Raw genomic sequence first — 13703 nt, 5'->3', positions numbered from 1 at the left:
ACGACCTCAGACATGTGACGACTCGGTTTGCAATACGTGGTTTTCACCACCTGTTGTGCCAGAAAGTAGGTTTCCATTGTCCAGGACAATAATGTGTGTGCAAGCGCTGTGGTGGGCTATGTGACATATACCATTTGATGTTTTACAAGCAAAGGACCGGATTACTCTCTATGTTCTGCGCTGCAGTCAACAAATCATGTATTGTCTGTACCATGTACGCATATTTTGCGAATTTCTCTAATTAATAATAGAATACTGGCAAAAACTCAATAGTCTCCTAGGCTCCAAGCTCACACCCCTCTACCCGGTTCTCCATCATGGCATTGCTTCAGCCAACACCACGAAAAAACTGGAGATCTTTGACGAGCACTTTCACAACCGCTTCAACCCCCATGCTAATTCCGATTTCGACTACTCCGACTCACAACTCTACTTTACCTTAGCTTCCTCTCCCAATTCATTCCCTCCACCTACCATATCCCTTCCAACCACCCCCTCGACACGCTCATCACACCGACTGAAATTCAATCTGTACACTAAATCCCGGAACACCGCCCCAAGACCTGACAAAACCCATTACCTTCATATCCATCAAGCCCCGTTACCCCTTCTAACTATCCTGGCTCCCCACTATACCTTCATCCTCAGAACCGGCTTTTATCCAACCTCCTGGAAAAACATCACCATGCTCCTAATTCCAAAACCAGGCAAACCACTTTCCGCACTAGACACCTATCGCCCCATCATCCTCATCACAGTCCTTGCTAAAATCCCAGACAAAATCATAGTCCGTCGTCTCCACCTCCAAAGTAATAATTTAGTCCCCCCTTCCCAATCCGGTTACCGTCCTGGACTCTTCACAACCGACCAACTGGTACGCCTTATCCACATTACTTCAAATAATTTCAACCGCGCCCGTCCTACACTCATCATTTTTGACTTCCACCTTGCTTTTGACTCCATCTTGGCACCCTGCATTCCTTTTTCAAACTCCGATTCTTTGCTATCCCAATTTCCTACGTCCGGCTCATTTGATCCTACCTCTCTATTCGAACCACCCAGATATCTCCATCAACCACCAGCTCTCCTCAACCTTTCCCCTCACCCTGGGTGTTCCTCAAGGTCTCTCCGCTCTTGCCCTCCTCTTCATACTGTCCGTCACCGATATTCCACAACCCCCAACCGCTTCAACTGTTCCAATTTATCAATGTCACTGCCATCCTTGTTTCTCTCTATTCCGTTCAGTCAATTAACCACGAAGTCCAACCTTACCTGAATTCCTTCACATCCTGTGTGATCGATGGCACCTCAAGCTCAATCTTACAAAACATTGCCATTCTCTTCCGTCGCCGTCATGGCATGTCCCGAAGTACCCTTGACCCCAACCAACTTTAACTCCGTATCCACAACACCCCCATTCGAACTCAACCCACCCTTAAGTAACTTGGCATACATTTCGAACAACACCTCACATTCCGTCCACATCTCCTTCACCTCAAAACCAAGACTGCCACCCATGCTCCCCTGGTGCGTCGCTTGGCCGGTACCCGGTGGGGTCTGAATTCCTCTCTCCTCATCCTTACCTACAAGACCTTTGTTCGACCCCCTGTCATTTATGGTGTCACCGCCTGGGCAGCCGTCGCCCATTCCAATCCGAACCTCTTCGGCCCATTCCTTTCCATCGAACGCCGTACTGTCCGGCATGCCCTCCGCCTTCCGTTTTCCTTACTTTTGATTCAATCTGGCACCCGGCTCTCCTTTTCCAGCTACATTTCTTTGCTCTTCCTCTCTCCTACATCCGGATTATCTCCTCCTTCCTAGCAACCGCACGACCCAGATTTCCATCAACCAGCAACTCCACCCCGCATTTCCTCTGACACTTGGTGTCCCGCAAGTCTCGCCACTCTCTCCCCTTCTCTTCACCCTATTTGTAGCAGATATATCCCAGCCTCCATCCCAGATACAACTTCTCCAATTTGCGGATGACACCGCACTCCACGCACCACTCTACTCCATCTGTTCTATTAACCGCACCGCCCAGTCTTGCCTAGACTCGTTCATTTCGTGGTGTGACCGATGGCACCTTAGACTCAACCCATCTAAAACCCATTTCCTCCTATTTCGCCGCAAACGCCGGAGATTCAGCAGCACTCGTGATCTCCACAATCTCCACCTCCGAATCCGCGATACCCCCGTCCGCACTCAACACACCCTTAAGTACCTAGGAATCCATTTCGATGAACGCCTAACCTTTCGTCCCCACTTCCTCCACCTTAACAACAAGACCGCCGCCCGTGCCCGGCTGGTCCGGCGGTTAGCCGGCCCTCGATGGGGTCTGAACTCCTCTCTACTCCTCTTAACCTACAAGTCCTTTGTTCGTTCCCCCCATTACCTACGGCCTCACTGCCTGGGCAGCTGTCGCCTACTCGAATCCTACCTTGTACCACCCACTCCATTCCATAGAACGTCGCCTTGTTCGTCATGCCCTTCGTCTCCTCTTCCTCTTCCACACGTCCGAACTCTATGACATCTTCCCCTTTCCCAAACTGGATTCCTCCGAACTCATCCACTTCCAACGAGCCGTCTTTTGCGCCCTCAACCGAGCTCATCCTCCTCTAACCCAACTCTTTAGTGACCCACGTCCTCCTTCCCCGCTCTTCATCCAGTCCCCGCTTCACCTCTACCTTTCCTTTCCCCCACCCTAAGGTGGTGGCTGACATAGGCCTGTGATGGGATCCTCACGCGGAATTTCCTCCCTGTTCCGTTATCACAGCAACAGCATCAACTAAGCATTCTACATCACCTATTATGATTATTCTCATCTTGTGCGAGAGGCCGCGTCGGCGTTTCCCGTCCTATACTAATTTCATTTAGAATATGACTGCTTTATGAATGCTCAACTCTCCAACCATCAATCTCTTGTATTAAGATCACTGTAGCAACATTCCATCCAATTATTATAATTTATACTAATGTTTAACAAAAAATTGTATACACGTCTAACTACGAATTTAATTGTTATAAGTTTTCCCTTCCATGACTATAGTTAATGTTATATGTTCTACATCCCATACTTCTGACAAAATTAGCATTATAGACTATTAATAATCTATGTATGATAATAAAAATGTATGTCCTGTCCATGTCCATATCAAATAAGTTCGTCGTGTCCTTTGTCCCCATAATTAAAATAAAAACTATTACCTCAGTGCCCATACCACCTCCTTCAATTCACAGCGTACCCATCCTACATATCTCTCACTTCCACTCAACGTCTTCAATTCCTGGCCAGAGAGAAGGCGTTCCCTTCTAGGTGGCCCGCCCCACCCCTCCACGGTGGAGAATGAAAACTTTAGTAGATAGATAGATCGCCGTGTGTGCTTTGTAAGCCGCACGATATGTCATTTGCCGCTACCACCATCAGCACCACCACAACCAGCACCACAACCACAGCACCTCATTCGCTACCCATCTCCACACTTACTACTGCAGCTCACTCTCTGGGTGTCTTTTGTCCCAGTACGCACTTTCAAATACCATCACAGCCACGCCATGTCTTACCACCTCCATCACCTCAGCGCACTTCTTCATCCAGGATTCTACTAAAACGATTGAACTCCACCCCCTCCGAAGATGACATCGCAAGAAAAAGGGCCGCTGGCGTCACCGCAGCAACTGAAACCAACATCCAGGAATCATCTACCATGGATACAACCTTCAGCCTCCGAACACCGATTCCCCCATCGAATTTCCACTCATCTCTCAAGCCCGTCGCTCCCTCACCAACTCCCGTACTTTAAAATAACCTACCACCGGCACTATAGCTACCTTCTGTTAAACCCCGTCCTGGAATCCCGCATCCCCCGTAATATTTTCAATACCCTCAGCATATTTAATTTACACCTACATGAAAGAGCTAATATTCGCCCCACTGGTAATGGGGCAATAATCAACGAACGGGGAGGATGGCGCACACTTGCTCACTCACTCAATAGGAACTAACCAGTTAGGTTCTTCTTCTTCCTCCCCCAACATCAAAACACCAAACCCTCCCCTCGCCACGGTCTTTTTAGCTGTGTTATTCGCAGTGTTGAACTCTTGAACTTACCGTTCCATCGTTGGTCGTCTGCCTCAGATGCTTCAATAGAGCAACATCGAACTCTTAGATCTTGGGGTTGTAGCGGGTTTTTTCTTCACTACCTCGACCAAACGATGGGGTTCAGAAGAGAGCCTAACTATTATCCGCACACTTTATCTTGGTGCATTTGTGTACGGGGGTGAGGAGTAAGGAGGGAGCTGTCCCGGTATCGATAGTGCTGCCTGGTGCTGCCAACTGAATGAAAATGAAATCTGAATTGAATCGAGAATATGATCGATCGATATGAAATTTCTAAACCGTTATCATCTTAAGCCAACAACTATGTCAGATACACATTATATAACATTATAAAACATTTCTCGATGCGAATCTTGTTCCTAGCATGAATTCTGTACTTTGGCTTTGTTGTGTAAACAACAACAGTACTAGTACGTAAAGTGTACGCCAGATGTCGCACAACGATGCTTAAGCGATTCATAGTTTGTGTTTCTAAGGTTGCCAGTACGAATCTCGAAGATCGCCGAGGTCGACCGATTCAGCACTAGGGTGTAAATGCACCAAGATAAAGTGTGCGGATAATACTTTAAGTGAGGAGCAAAAATGTGCTTACTAAAATATTTATTCAGATTTAATCACGATGAATATGTTGATTAAATTAGTTAGGAAAATCACTTAACAATTGTACAACGTTTTAACGCAGTCACAATACATAACGTGAGTGTTATCCTTTTAATATTTTGTTTAACATTATTTAAATGAATGAAAATGTAGTGTAAAATTCGTGGACAGCAAAAACTAGAAAACGAGAATAAAACCTGAAAATCGGGCACCATTGATCCAAACGATAACTGAGAGTTAATCCACACGATCCGTGGAAAATCTGACCCTCAACAAGTAGAATTTCAGATTTACATTTAATTAAGGTTATCCACCAGTTTAGTATCCTATCGGATATTGGAACATCCCACGAATGGACCCTTAGTCGAACCAAATCGACTATCAGTTGCTTTGGATATGTTGAGAAATATTACTAGAAAGCATGGTGTTCGTTACAAGTTAACCGCAATGGTCACAATCAAAAATAAAATTCCACCATGTATTGTCATATCGTGACACCGTTAACTTACAGAAGAAATCCCAATGCAGAAACATGCATCACCCCAAACAGAAGATCAAAAGGAACCAACAACATTTGATCCGAGGGGATCTTACGTTACGTCATCTTGGAAGAACAAAACTGCGAAATGCAGGAAAACGTTAATTCATTATGCATTTAGAAGAAATGCCAAACACTGAAGTTAAAGAAAAGTGATAAGTCACTTGAAAATGTTCATACTAGACCGACTTTCAGGTCATAAAATCTGTGGCTTGGTTCTAAAATGTCCAATGACAAAAAATTTGTTTTTGAGCTATGAGCATTTTAAGTTTTGCTTATAGTTTTCCAATTATTTTTTCAACATCTAACTTTAAATAACTTTATACTTTCTTTGTGGAAGTCACCTTATTAAACGCTAATCTTTTCTATCGTATTCTTTAAAAATTTCCAGGTCTCTAATCTTTATTGGTAATCTAACATTATTGGCAAGTGCTTATTTAATTAAACTTTAACTGTTCGTTTAGTACTTAACAGAGACATTGGCCCTTTTAACATGTTGCAAGCCAGGATAAAACGCGTTTGCATCTCAATTTCGATAAAAAATGGCATTGGGCCTTTTAGAACCAAGCCACAGAAATAATGATGTCGTTAAGTTTGTTGAATTACAAGTCCACACTCTAAAACACCTAAAAGAAAACCTTTCCAATTTCTATAACTACGACTACCATTACAAATCTGTCTACCTACACTTGTCCCATTAAACTAAACTACGAGTGATCGAAAGTACAACGTCATACCTACTGTTACGGAGATATCCGTGGAGCAGAAAGAGGTGAAAGAAGGTGCGGGTGTTGAGTGGGTCTAACTACGTTATCAGAATTGAGTTAAAACTTTAAATAAAGGTTATATTTCTTTCAGAATTTCAAACTTAACAAATTTTTCATTCAGTGAAATAATGAGGTTACAGGTACAATGACAATTTCAAATATTGGAAAATTCAAGATTCAGAACTTTAACAATTCTGGGCTTCAAACCTCTAGTTTACAAATTTACAATCTCAAAGTGGTATTATTTATGCAAGGGCAGAAATCCCCCAATTCAAGAGCACCTCGCTCCAACAAATTTACAGCCTTCCAGAGGCACTCTTCACAATAACAAAAAACTTAGAAAAGAGCTTACATGCTCTCAATTTCTTACAGCCTACTCAAGGCAACATTACACAAAATGTTAAGATCTCTGGCCTCTCTGGGTGCAATTTACAGTTAACAAAAGTGAGTATACAGGGGTATCTAGTACCCAGCCTACTGGGCCTTTGTGGAAAAAGAATAACAGGACAAATTAATGGTCCGAACACAAAATGAATGGAGGCTTATACTTGCACTCCTAAATGAAGAATAAAATCCTAACGGGGCTCTTGGCCCAGTGATACAGGGACTAATCCCAAGCCACTGAGGTGACTCGAATGAAAGTTAATTTAATGCATTGCGGAAAAGAAGAAAAACAGTTACAAAATCGTAGTCACCTCAAATCAAGTTGAAGGGGAACTCGAGAGGGTAACGCACTCTCTATCCCCGATTTACAGTTAAAGACTTTATGAAGTTTTACATTAGCTGAACAAAATTTACATTTTAGAAAAGGTTGATTACATAGTTAGAAATTCGGACCTTCCCCTCGGATAAGTCTGCGGATGTAGCTACAGAAAAGTAAGTCTGGTGCACATTACCTTTGGCTGCTGGTCTGCCTTGCGAAGAATGAGGCGCCCCGCCTCCTGCCGTAACACACACACTCAGAAAGACGACGATCAATGAGACAAGGTAGCCAGAGCAGCCGCAGTTTATAGCCCCGAAGGGAAGGTTCGGGAGGATTCTGGATTAGTCCGGACACAAAAAGAAGCCTGTGATAGACTGAAAAATAATTACAGAAAATTCCAATTGGCTAACTTCAAAACTGGCAGAATGTTAAATAAGTGTTGCAAACCTTGAAATATATCAGAAAAACAAATGAAAGTTAATTTACTAAAGAAAACCCATGAACACAAAATTTCTTTCAATTACAACTTCCTTTCCCTTGCACCTGAGTGCATGACCACAGTTTTTTGGTAGTGACATCTGTCGAAAAATGTACAAACTTCTTGATGTACAGCAAAAACAAAACCAAAAGAAATCAAATCAGTTTAGGAAACTTCACAATAACACAATTACTTAATATTTCAGTAGTGACATCTTCTGATTAAAGTTCCAACTTTATGTAGTAGCAATTGTACGTTTGGGTCAATAGAGGAGTTCATTAAGGCGCTTCTTTTGGATGTGCGGAGTTGAGGTGTACCTCCCGGTACACCTACAATAAAGTGAAATAACGAAAAATGGAAATAAAATATATCAAATGGCGTATGGGTTTTAGTGCCGGGAGTATCCGAGGACATGTTCGGCTCGCCAGGTGCAGGTCTTTTGATTTGAAACCCGTAGGTGACCTGCGCGTCGTGATAACGATGACATGATGATGAAGACGACACATACACCCAGTCCCCGTGCCAGCGAAATTAACCAATGATGGTTAAAATTCCCGACCCTGCCGGGAATCTAACCCGGGACCCCTGTGACCAAAGGCCAGCACGCTAACCACTTTGCCATGGAGCCGGACAATAAAATATATATTAACAGCTAACGAATCGAGACCGCCTTCGTAGTGTAAATCCTACATAATCAACTAAGTGTCAACTCACGGCACTATCATAAGATACCGGACATCCAAACAATAAATCGAAAAGTAAAGGAAAGATTAATAGAAACGAAAGTTCGTCGAACTTGAACACGCGCGGCAAAGTAGTAATGATCAGTCTCCATTAGCTAGGCTTCCACGTGGGACAACCCTGACATTCATGCCACTACTGATGCAACGCTTTTATGGGAGCACCTTCTGGCTAGTAAGAATTATGCCGAAACATGGCCTGAATAATATCTCCTAACATCCCTCATATACTTATGCACTACTGCAAACACTAAAATCGCTCAAGTTACCTCGAAAAACTGACTTAACCTATGATTTGACTATATACAGACGACGCCCTCATACTGTCGTTGAGCCTACTAGTGTCTACTCCTCCTTAAATTATATAATACACGCCGCATCCTAAATCTATCGTTGAACCAACGTTATGGTGTCTATACATCATTTACACTGTCAGGCGAAATCGAAACTTCAAACACAATCCCGTATATTTAAATCTAATCCTTGTTGAAACTCTAACGCAATGAAATGAAATTCGGCACAGAATGAACTCGAACCTGGAAATATAACTTTGTCCATTTCTTACAATAAAGCGTGATATCGAAATTTAAACAACTTGTCCGAAGAGTTCAATCCATTCCTCATTTCATTCTCAACACATGCAGTGAAATTCGCTAAATATAAACAAATTCAACTCTCGTTTGATTTTACAGAATATGACAGAAAACAGTAATCACTACGATCACGAGATCCACAGCATAACTCAAATGTGAGGCTCCAAATGACCTATCATCTCAACGTTCCAAACATGTATTGACGTGAGCTGTCCAGTGAAGTGACTTTCCATCAATCTACACGAGCTAAACTCTCATTCTAATAACATTCATTTTTCCCAGCCGCAATGTTTCTAGTCAGCGATGATTTCGTCTCGTGAACATACAGAATCGAATACAATTTACAATAATTAAGTATTACCTTGACCGTGCGTCAAAATGTACTTTGTTCGTGAGGTCGGCTATCACAAAAATGCATTTTGCTAGTACCACATAGAATCGTCACTTGGACTTAATTGCCAAAACTTACGGTCTCATATAAACTAATCATGAGAGAACATCAACTTGTAATTAAAATAGGCGTTACAACGCGCTCACTTGGTTCTTGACCTAGTCAACTGCTCTGGATTGCTTACAGGACATCGTTATCTTACAGAGCCTGTCTCAGAAATATTACATCTTAACATACATCATGTCACTAAAATTCCTCTCTGTCGTAAAACAGGGCCTTTCATCCTCAGCCTTCTGTTCATTAAACATCACTCATAAAACACAGGCTTACTCTGCCTTTAACATCTTCCTAACTATTCTCATAATATTTCATTTCCATTACAGTCCATTTCTTCCTGTTCGAAACTTTTCAAATACAAGTAATCCCATGGCCAACAACTTCATAAGGATCTCACAATTAACTTCTTTACGTTTTTCTGACCTCAAGAGCAAAATAGCATACCGTGATTTTCTGTATCACAAATACACAGTGTACAAAATTTTAGTTATCAAAAATAACTGCCAACTTTACCGGACTTCACTGTATTTCGGTATAAATCGCAAATCTCGTTTGACATTACTGCCGAACACATAATTCATTATCTCAAATTTATCCCGACGTGATTATTATTATTATTATTATTATTATTATTATTATTATTATTATTATTATGTTGGATAATTTGATATTTAACTTTATCACGTTCACAACAGCTATATTATCGTTATCATCACTGTAAATTTTATCGGCCCGAAAATTAGTTCATTGATTTTCATGACAATATTTAAAACTTCGTTTTTTACATTTTCCTAAAGAGATTTAAACATATTTCTAAGTCTTGCGTACTGACACGAATAATAGACATTCGCCTCAATATTGCAATACACTTAATTTTTACGCACGCCACATAGTAATTTAATAGGACAAGCATTTACAATTTCTAACTACAAAACATGATATTTACATTAGACAGACCTTGTAACTGCATCGCAGACATAGGGCCATCCTGCTACATTTTGGGCGATCTCATCTCACTTAGCCCTTCATGATGAAAGAAAACATTCTTCTCTTTTATTTATTATACTTATAATTACACAGATTATACACTTTAATTGGTACAACACACATAATTAATGCATTATTCTCGACACACACAATCTGTACAACTGCCCCGTTCCTCGCCGAAGACTCAACTCCTGTTTGTGGAAAACTACCGATCTCCCCTTTCTTATGCCAGGTGTTGTACAGATACGGGACACGAAGCTTATCTAGGCCAGTCTACGGTTCCCTTCACTACACACAGTAATTCACGAAAGCTATCTATAAATTCGCTGTTTTCTATTGAGAAGTTCAGGAATTCAATTAATAATTCAATTAATACTTTTATTTTGCCATTTTTACCACTTGGTAAAATATTCTATCTCGAGCCAACCAAGTCAATAAATATCACATGTCTATTGAAGGAATACTTGAGAGCTTCTACTTGATGTTAAAGCGATGTAGGTCCGCCCTTGCGAACAATGACGAAGTGAATGAAGCTACTGTCCAGAGGTGGGGATATTTATAGCTTTTCTAGTGACGCTATACTTGTCATGATGTATTGTGGTGTAATCACACAATTTGATAACCATTGGACCGATTTCTTTGAGACTCACCCCAAAAATTTTACCTTATTTTCAAGTCTTGATAGTATTGTTCGCTGATTTTTCCCGTGCCTTTAACGGGCGTAATTAATTAATTTCGTGTAGGTAATATCGCGCGCATTTTGATTGTGTGAACTTGGCACGTGTTTCTAGTCGGCCAGTATGGATGCAAAATTTTCTCCAAGCCTAATTAAATACAGTTCTATCCTGTAGATTTTAGCTTCCTTAAATATTTCTTAAACTTATTAAAATTATTAATTACTTATATATCTGGAAATTAATTATTAATATTACCCGAAGCCAGCCGAAGTGTTTCAAGCTCGCTCGAATGGGTGGGCCGCTTGCCACGGTGAGATCTCATGCCACGGAATGTGTGATAAGCTTGCAATAAAGAATTACGGTTGCACTCGTAGTTGCATCTTGTAGTTGCGATTTTCTAGTTGCAATATTTAGCAGGGTAGAATTATGGGTTCAGTGTGGACCCCGATATCCCTGCTTTGAATCAGCCTTTTCGGACATTGCACTCAGGACTGAATACTCATTTCACTTCAGGACTGAATACTCATTTCACTTTTACACCGCTTTAAACTCTGGTATGAACAATTATTCTCTCCCCCACCCAAGATCCCTGCCCCATCTGTCCTAAATTAGCTCTATACTTCCCCTCAGCCTGCGCTCTATTTACAGCATCTTGTCAGCCATTTATACATAAGTAAATTTTCTAAATAAAGTGGGTAATCTGGGTGGGTGTGGAGGGATACTTTCAACACCTTCATGGCTTTCAGCTGAGAGGATTTGGGTTGGTGGTTGAGAATAAGAATACGATGAAAGGAATGAAATGCTCGCTCACTCATCCATACCACAAAAATTATTACGAACTATGTCTATGTAGCTCCTCATGGGTGATGTATCCCTTTCCCTTCTCGGCATTAGCAATTGTTTGAACCGGTTCTAGGATGACGAGAGAAGCGTAGAAATTCACCCTGGAGACAGGCTCTAACCATAGGATCTGCCGGGCATGGCCCTTACAGTTGACACATTTTATTCGTTGCAGTTTAGACCGTAGTAGGGTGGCTACTCAGTTATACTTCCTATTAAAACCATTATCACTGCCACCACTCACCAACCCACCTACCGTATTTACTCGAGTGTACTGTTTGTAGAAAGACACTTCTTTTCCTTTTAACAATAATGGATATGAAATCAACGAACAGCTGTATATTTTCCGTAAATATTATACCAAACCAAACCAAACCCCATGGCACTACAGCCCTTGAAGGGCCTTGGCCTACCAAGCGACCGCTGTTCAGCCCGAAGGCCTGCAGATTACGAGGTGTCGTGTGGTCAGCACGACGGATCCTCACGGCCGTTATTCTTGGCTTTCTAGACCGGGGCCGCCATCTCACCGTCAGATATCTTCTCAATTCTAATCACGTAGGCTGAGTGGACCTCGTACCAGCCCTCAGGTCCAGGTAAAAATCCCCGGCCTGGCCTGGCCAGGAATCGAACCCGGGGCCTTCGGGTAAGAGGCAGGTACGCTACCCCTACACCACGGGAGCCGGTCCGTAAATATTATGAATACAGTAATTATGTGATCATAACGAAGTTATGCATAAATTCGTCGAGTTCTCACCACTGAGAAAGCTATTCCACATTAAATTGATACATTCATACCGAGCGAGTGAGCTTGCATTCGGAAGATAGTGGGTTCGAATCCCTCCATCGGGGTCCTGAAGATTGTTTTCCGTAGCTTTCCATTTCCATCCCAGGCAAATGCTGGTATGTATGTTTAGTCATCAGCCCGAAGGCTGGTTGGATCCTCAACAGCTCCGCCATCAGCTGCCATAGATGGCCTAGGCATCACTGAAGAGGCGTGCTAGGGAAATGAGGAATGAGATAGTTTCCCGTTGCTTTCCTCACTGAGCCAGAAGTTGCAATTACATGTCAATTTGCCAAGCCCCCTGAAATGCATGCACCAACCGACCCTGTGAGCAGCAGTTTCACACCATAACAGGGACTGGCTGCAAAAGGAATGGCATTACTACCATCACTCATACCTCAGTCACTTTCATATTGCCAAAGCCAAGCATAAGACAGAGACAGCTCAATGAAAGTAACAAAATTGCTCTAGCCTATACCAGAAGACATAGTGCACTATAAACACTAGGTCCCGCCAGCAAAGGCACAAATGCTGGTACTGCAACCTTAATTAAGGCCACGATCGCTGCCTTCCCAATCCTAGCCCTTTCCTAACCCATCATCACCGAAAAACCTTCGATGTGTTTGTGCGACGTTAAAGCAAGTAGCATTCATTCATTCATTCATTTACTGAGGGCCATGGCTCCGGTTATGTCTCAAAACTCACGAGTCCCAAAACTCACGGGCTAAAATTAGTAACAAATAGTCTCAAAACTCACGAACACAAACTGGTCGCTAAAGTAAACATTCTAATGAGTCCCAAAACTCACGAATACAAACTGGTCACTAAAGTAAACATTCTAATGAGTCTCAAAATTCACGACTCCGGACAGCAGGTGCTTGCGATGACCGCAGGAGGGACGAGCTGCGCGATGAATCACGCTTCCCTTTTTTTTTTTTTTTAATTTATTTGGCTTTAGATCAGTTACAGACCAAACAGCCACCTGGATATTACAGTACGCTGGTTTGAACTTTACAATTCATTACAAGTAATTGTCACAGTGTGAAATATATACATATACATATAAATGACATAGACATTGCACATCATTACACTGAAATCACATAATTTCACAAAAAAATCAATCAAATTTGTAGACAAGTTGTTGTTACATAGTTCCCAATAATAGTATACACTTTTCTGTTTTTGGTCGCCAGTAGTGTATTTACACAGGTTGGTAACTGTTGCTTAGCGTGAAGCAGAGCTGTAAGAAACACATTTTGTTGTTGGTGGTAATGAGCACATGCGAAAAAGAGATGGTTTAGGTCCTGAACCGACTGACCATCACAGGAACAGTATGGTGTGTCCACTACGTTGATGCGATAAAGGTGACTTCTAAAACTTCCGTGGTTGAAGCGCATTCGGGTGATAGTCGAGATGAATCGTCGTTGAGTG

This window comes from Anabrus simplex, chromosome 1, assembly GCF_040414725.1.
Source record: "Anabrus simplex isolate iqAnaSimp1 chromosome 1, ASM4041472v1, whole genome shotgun sequence".
NCBI classification, from domain to species: Eukaryota; Metazoa; Arthropoda; class Insecta; order Orthoptera; family Tettigoniidae; genus Anabrus; species Anabrus simplex.
Note: the sequence above shows the minus strand (reverse complement) of the source record.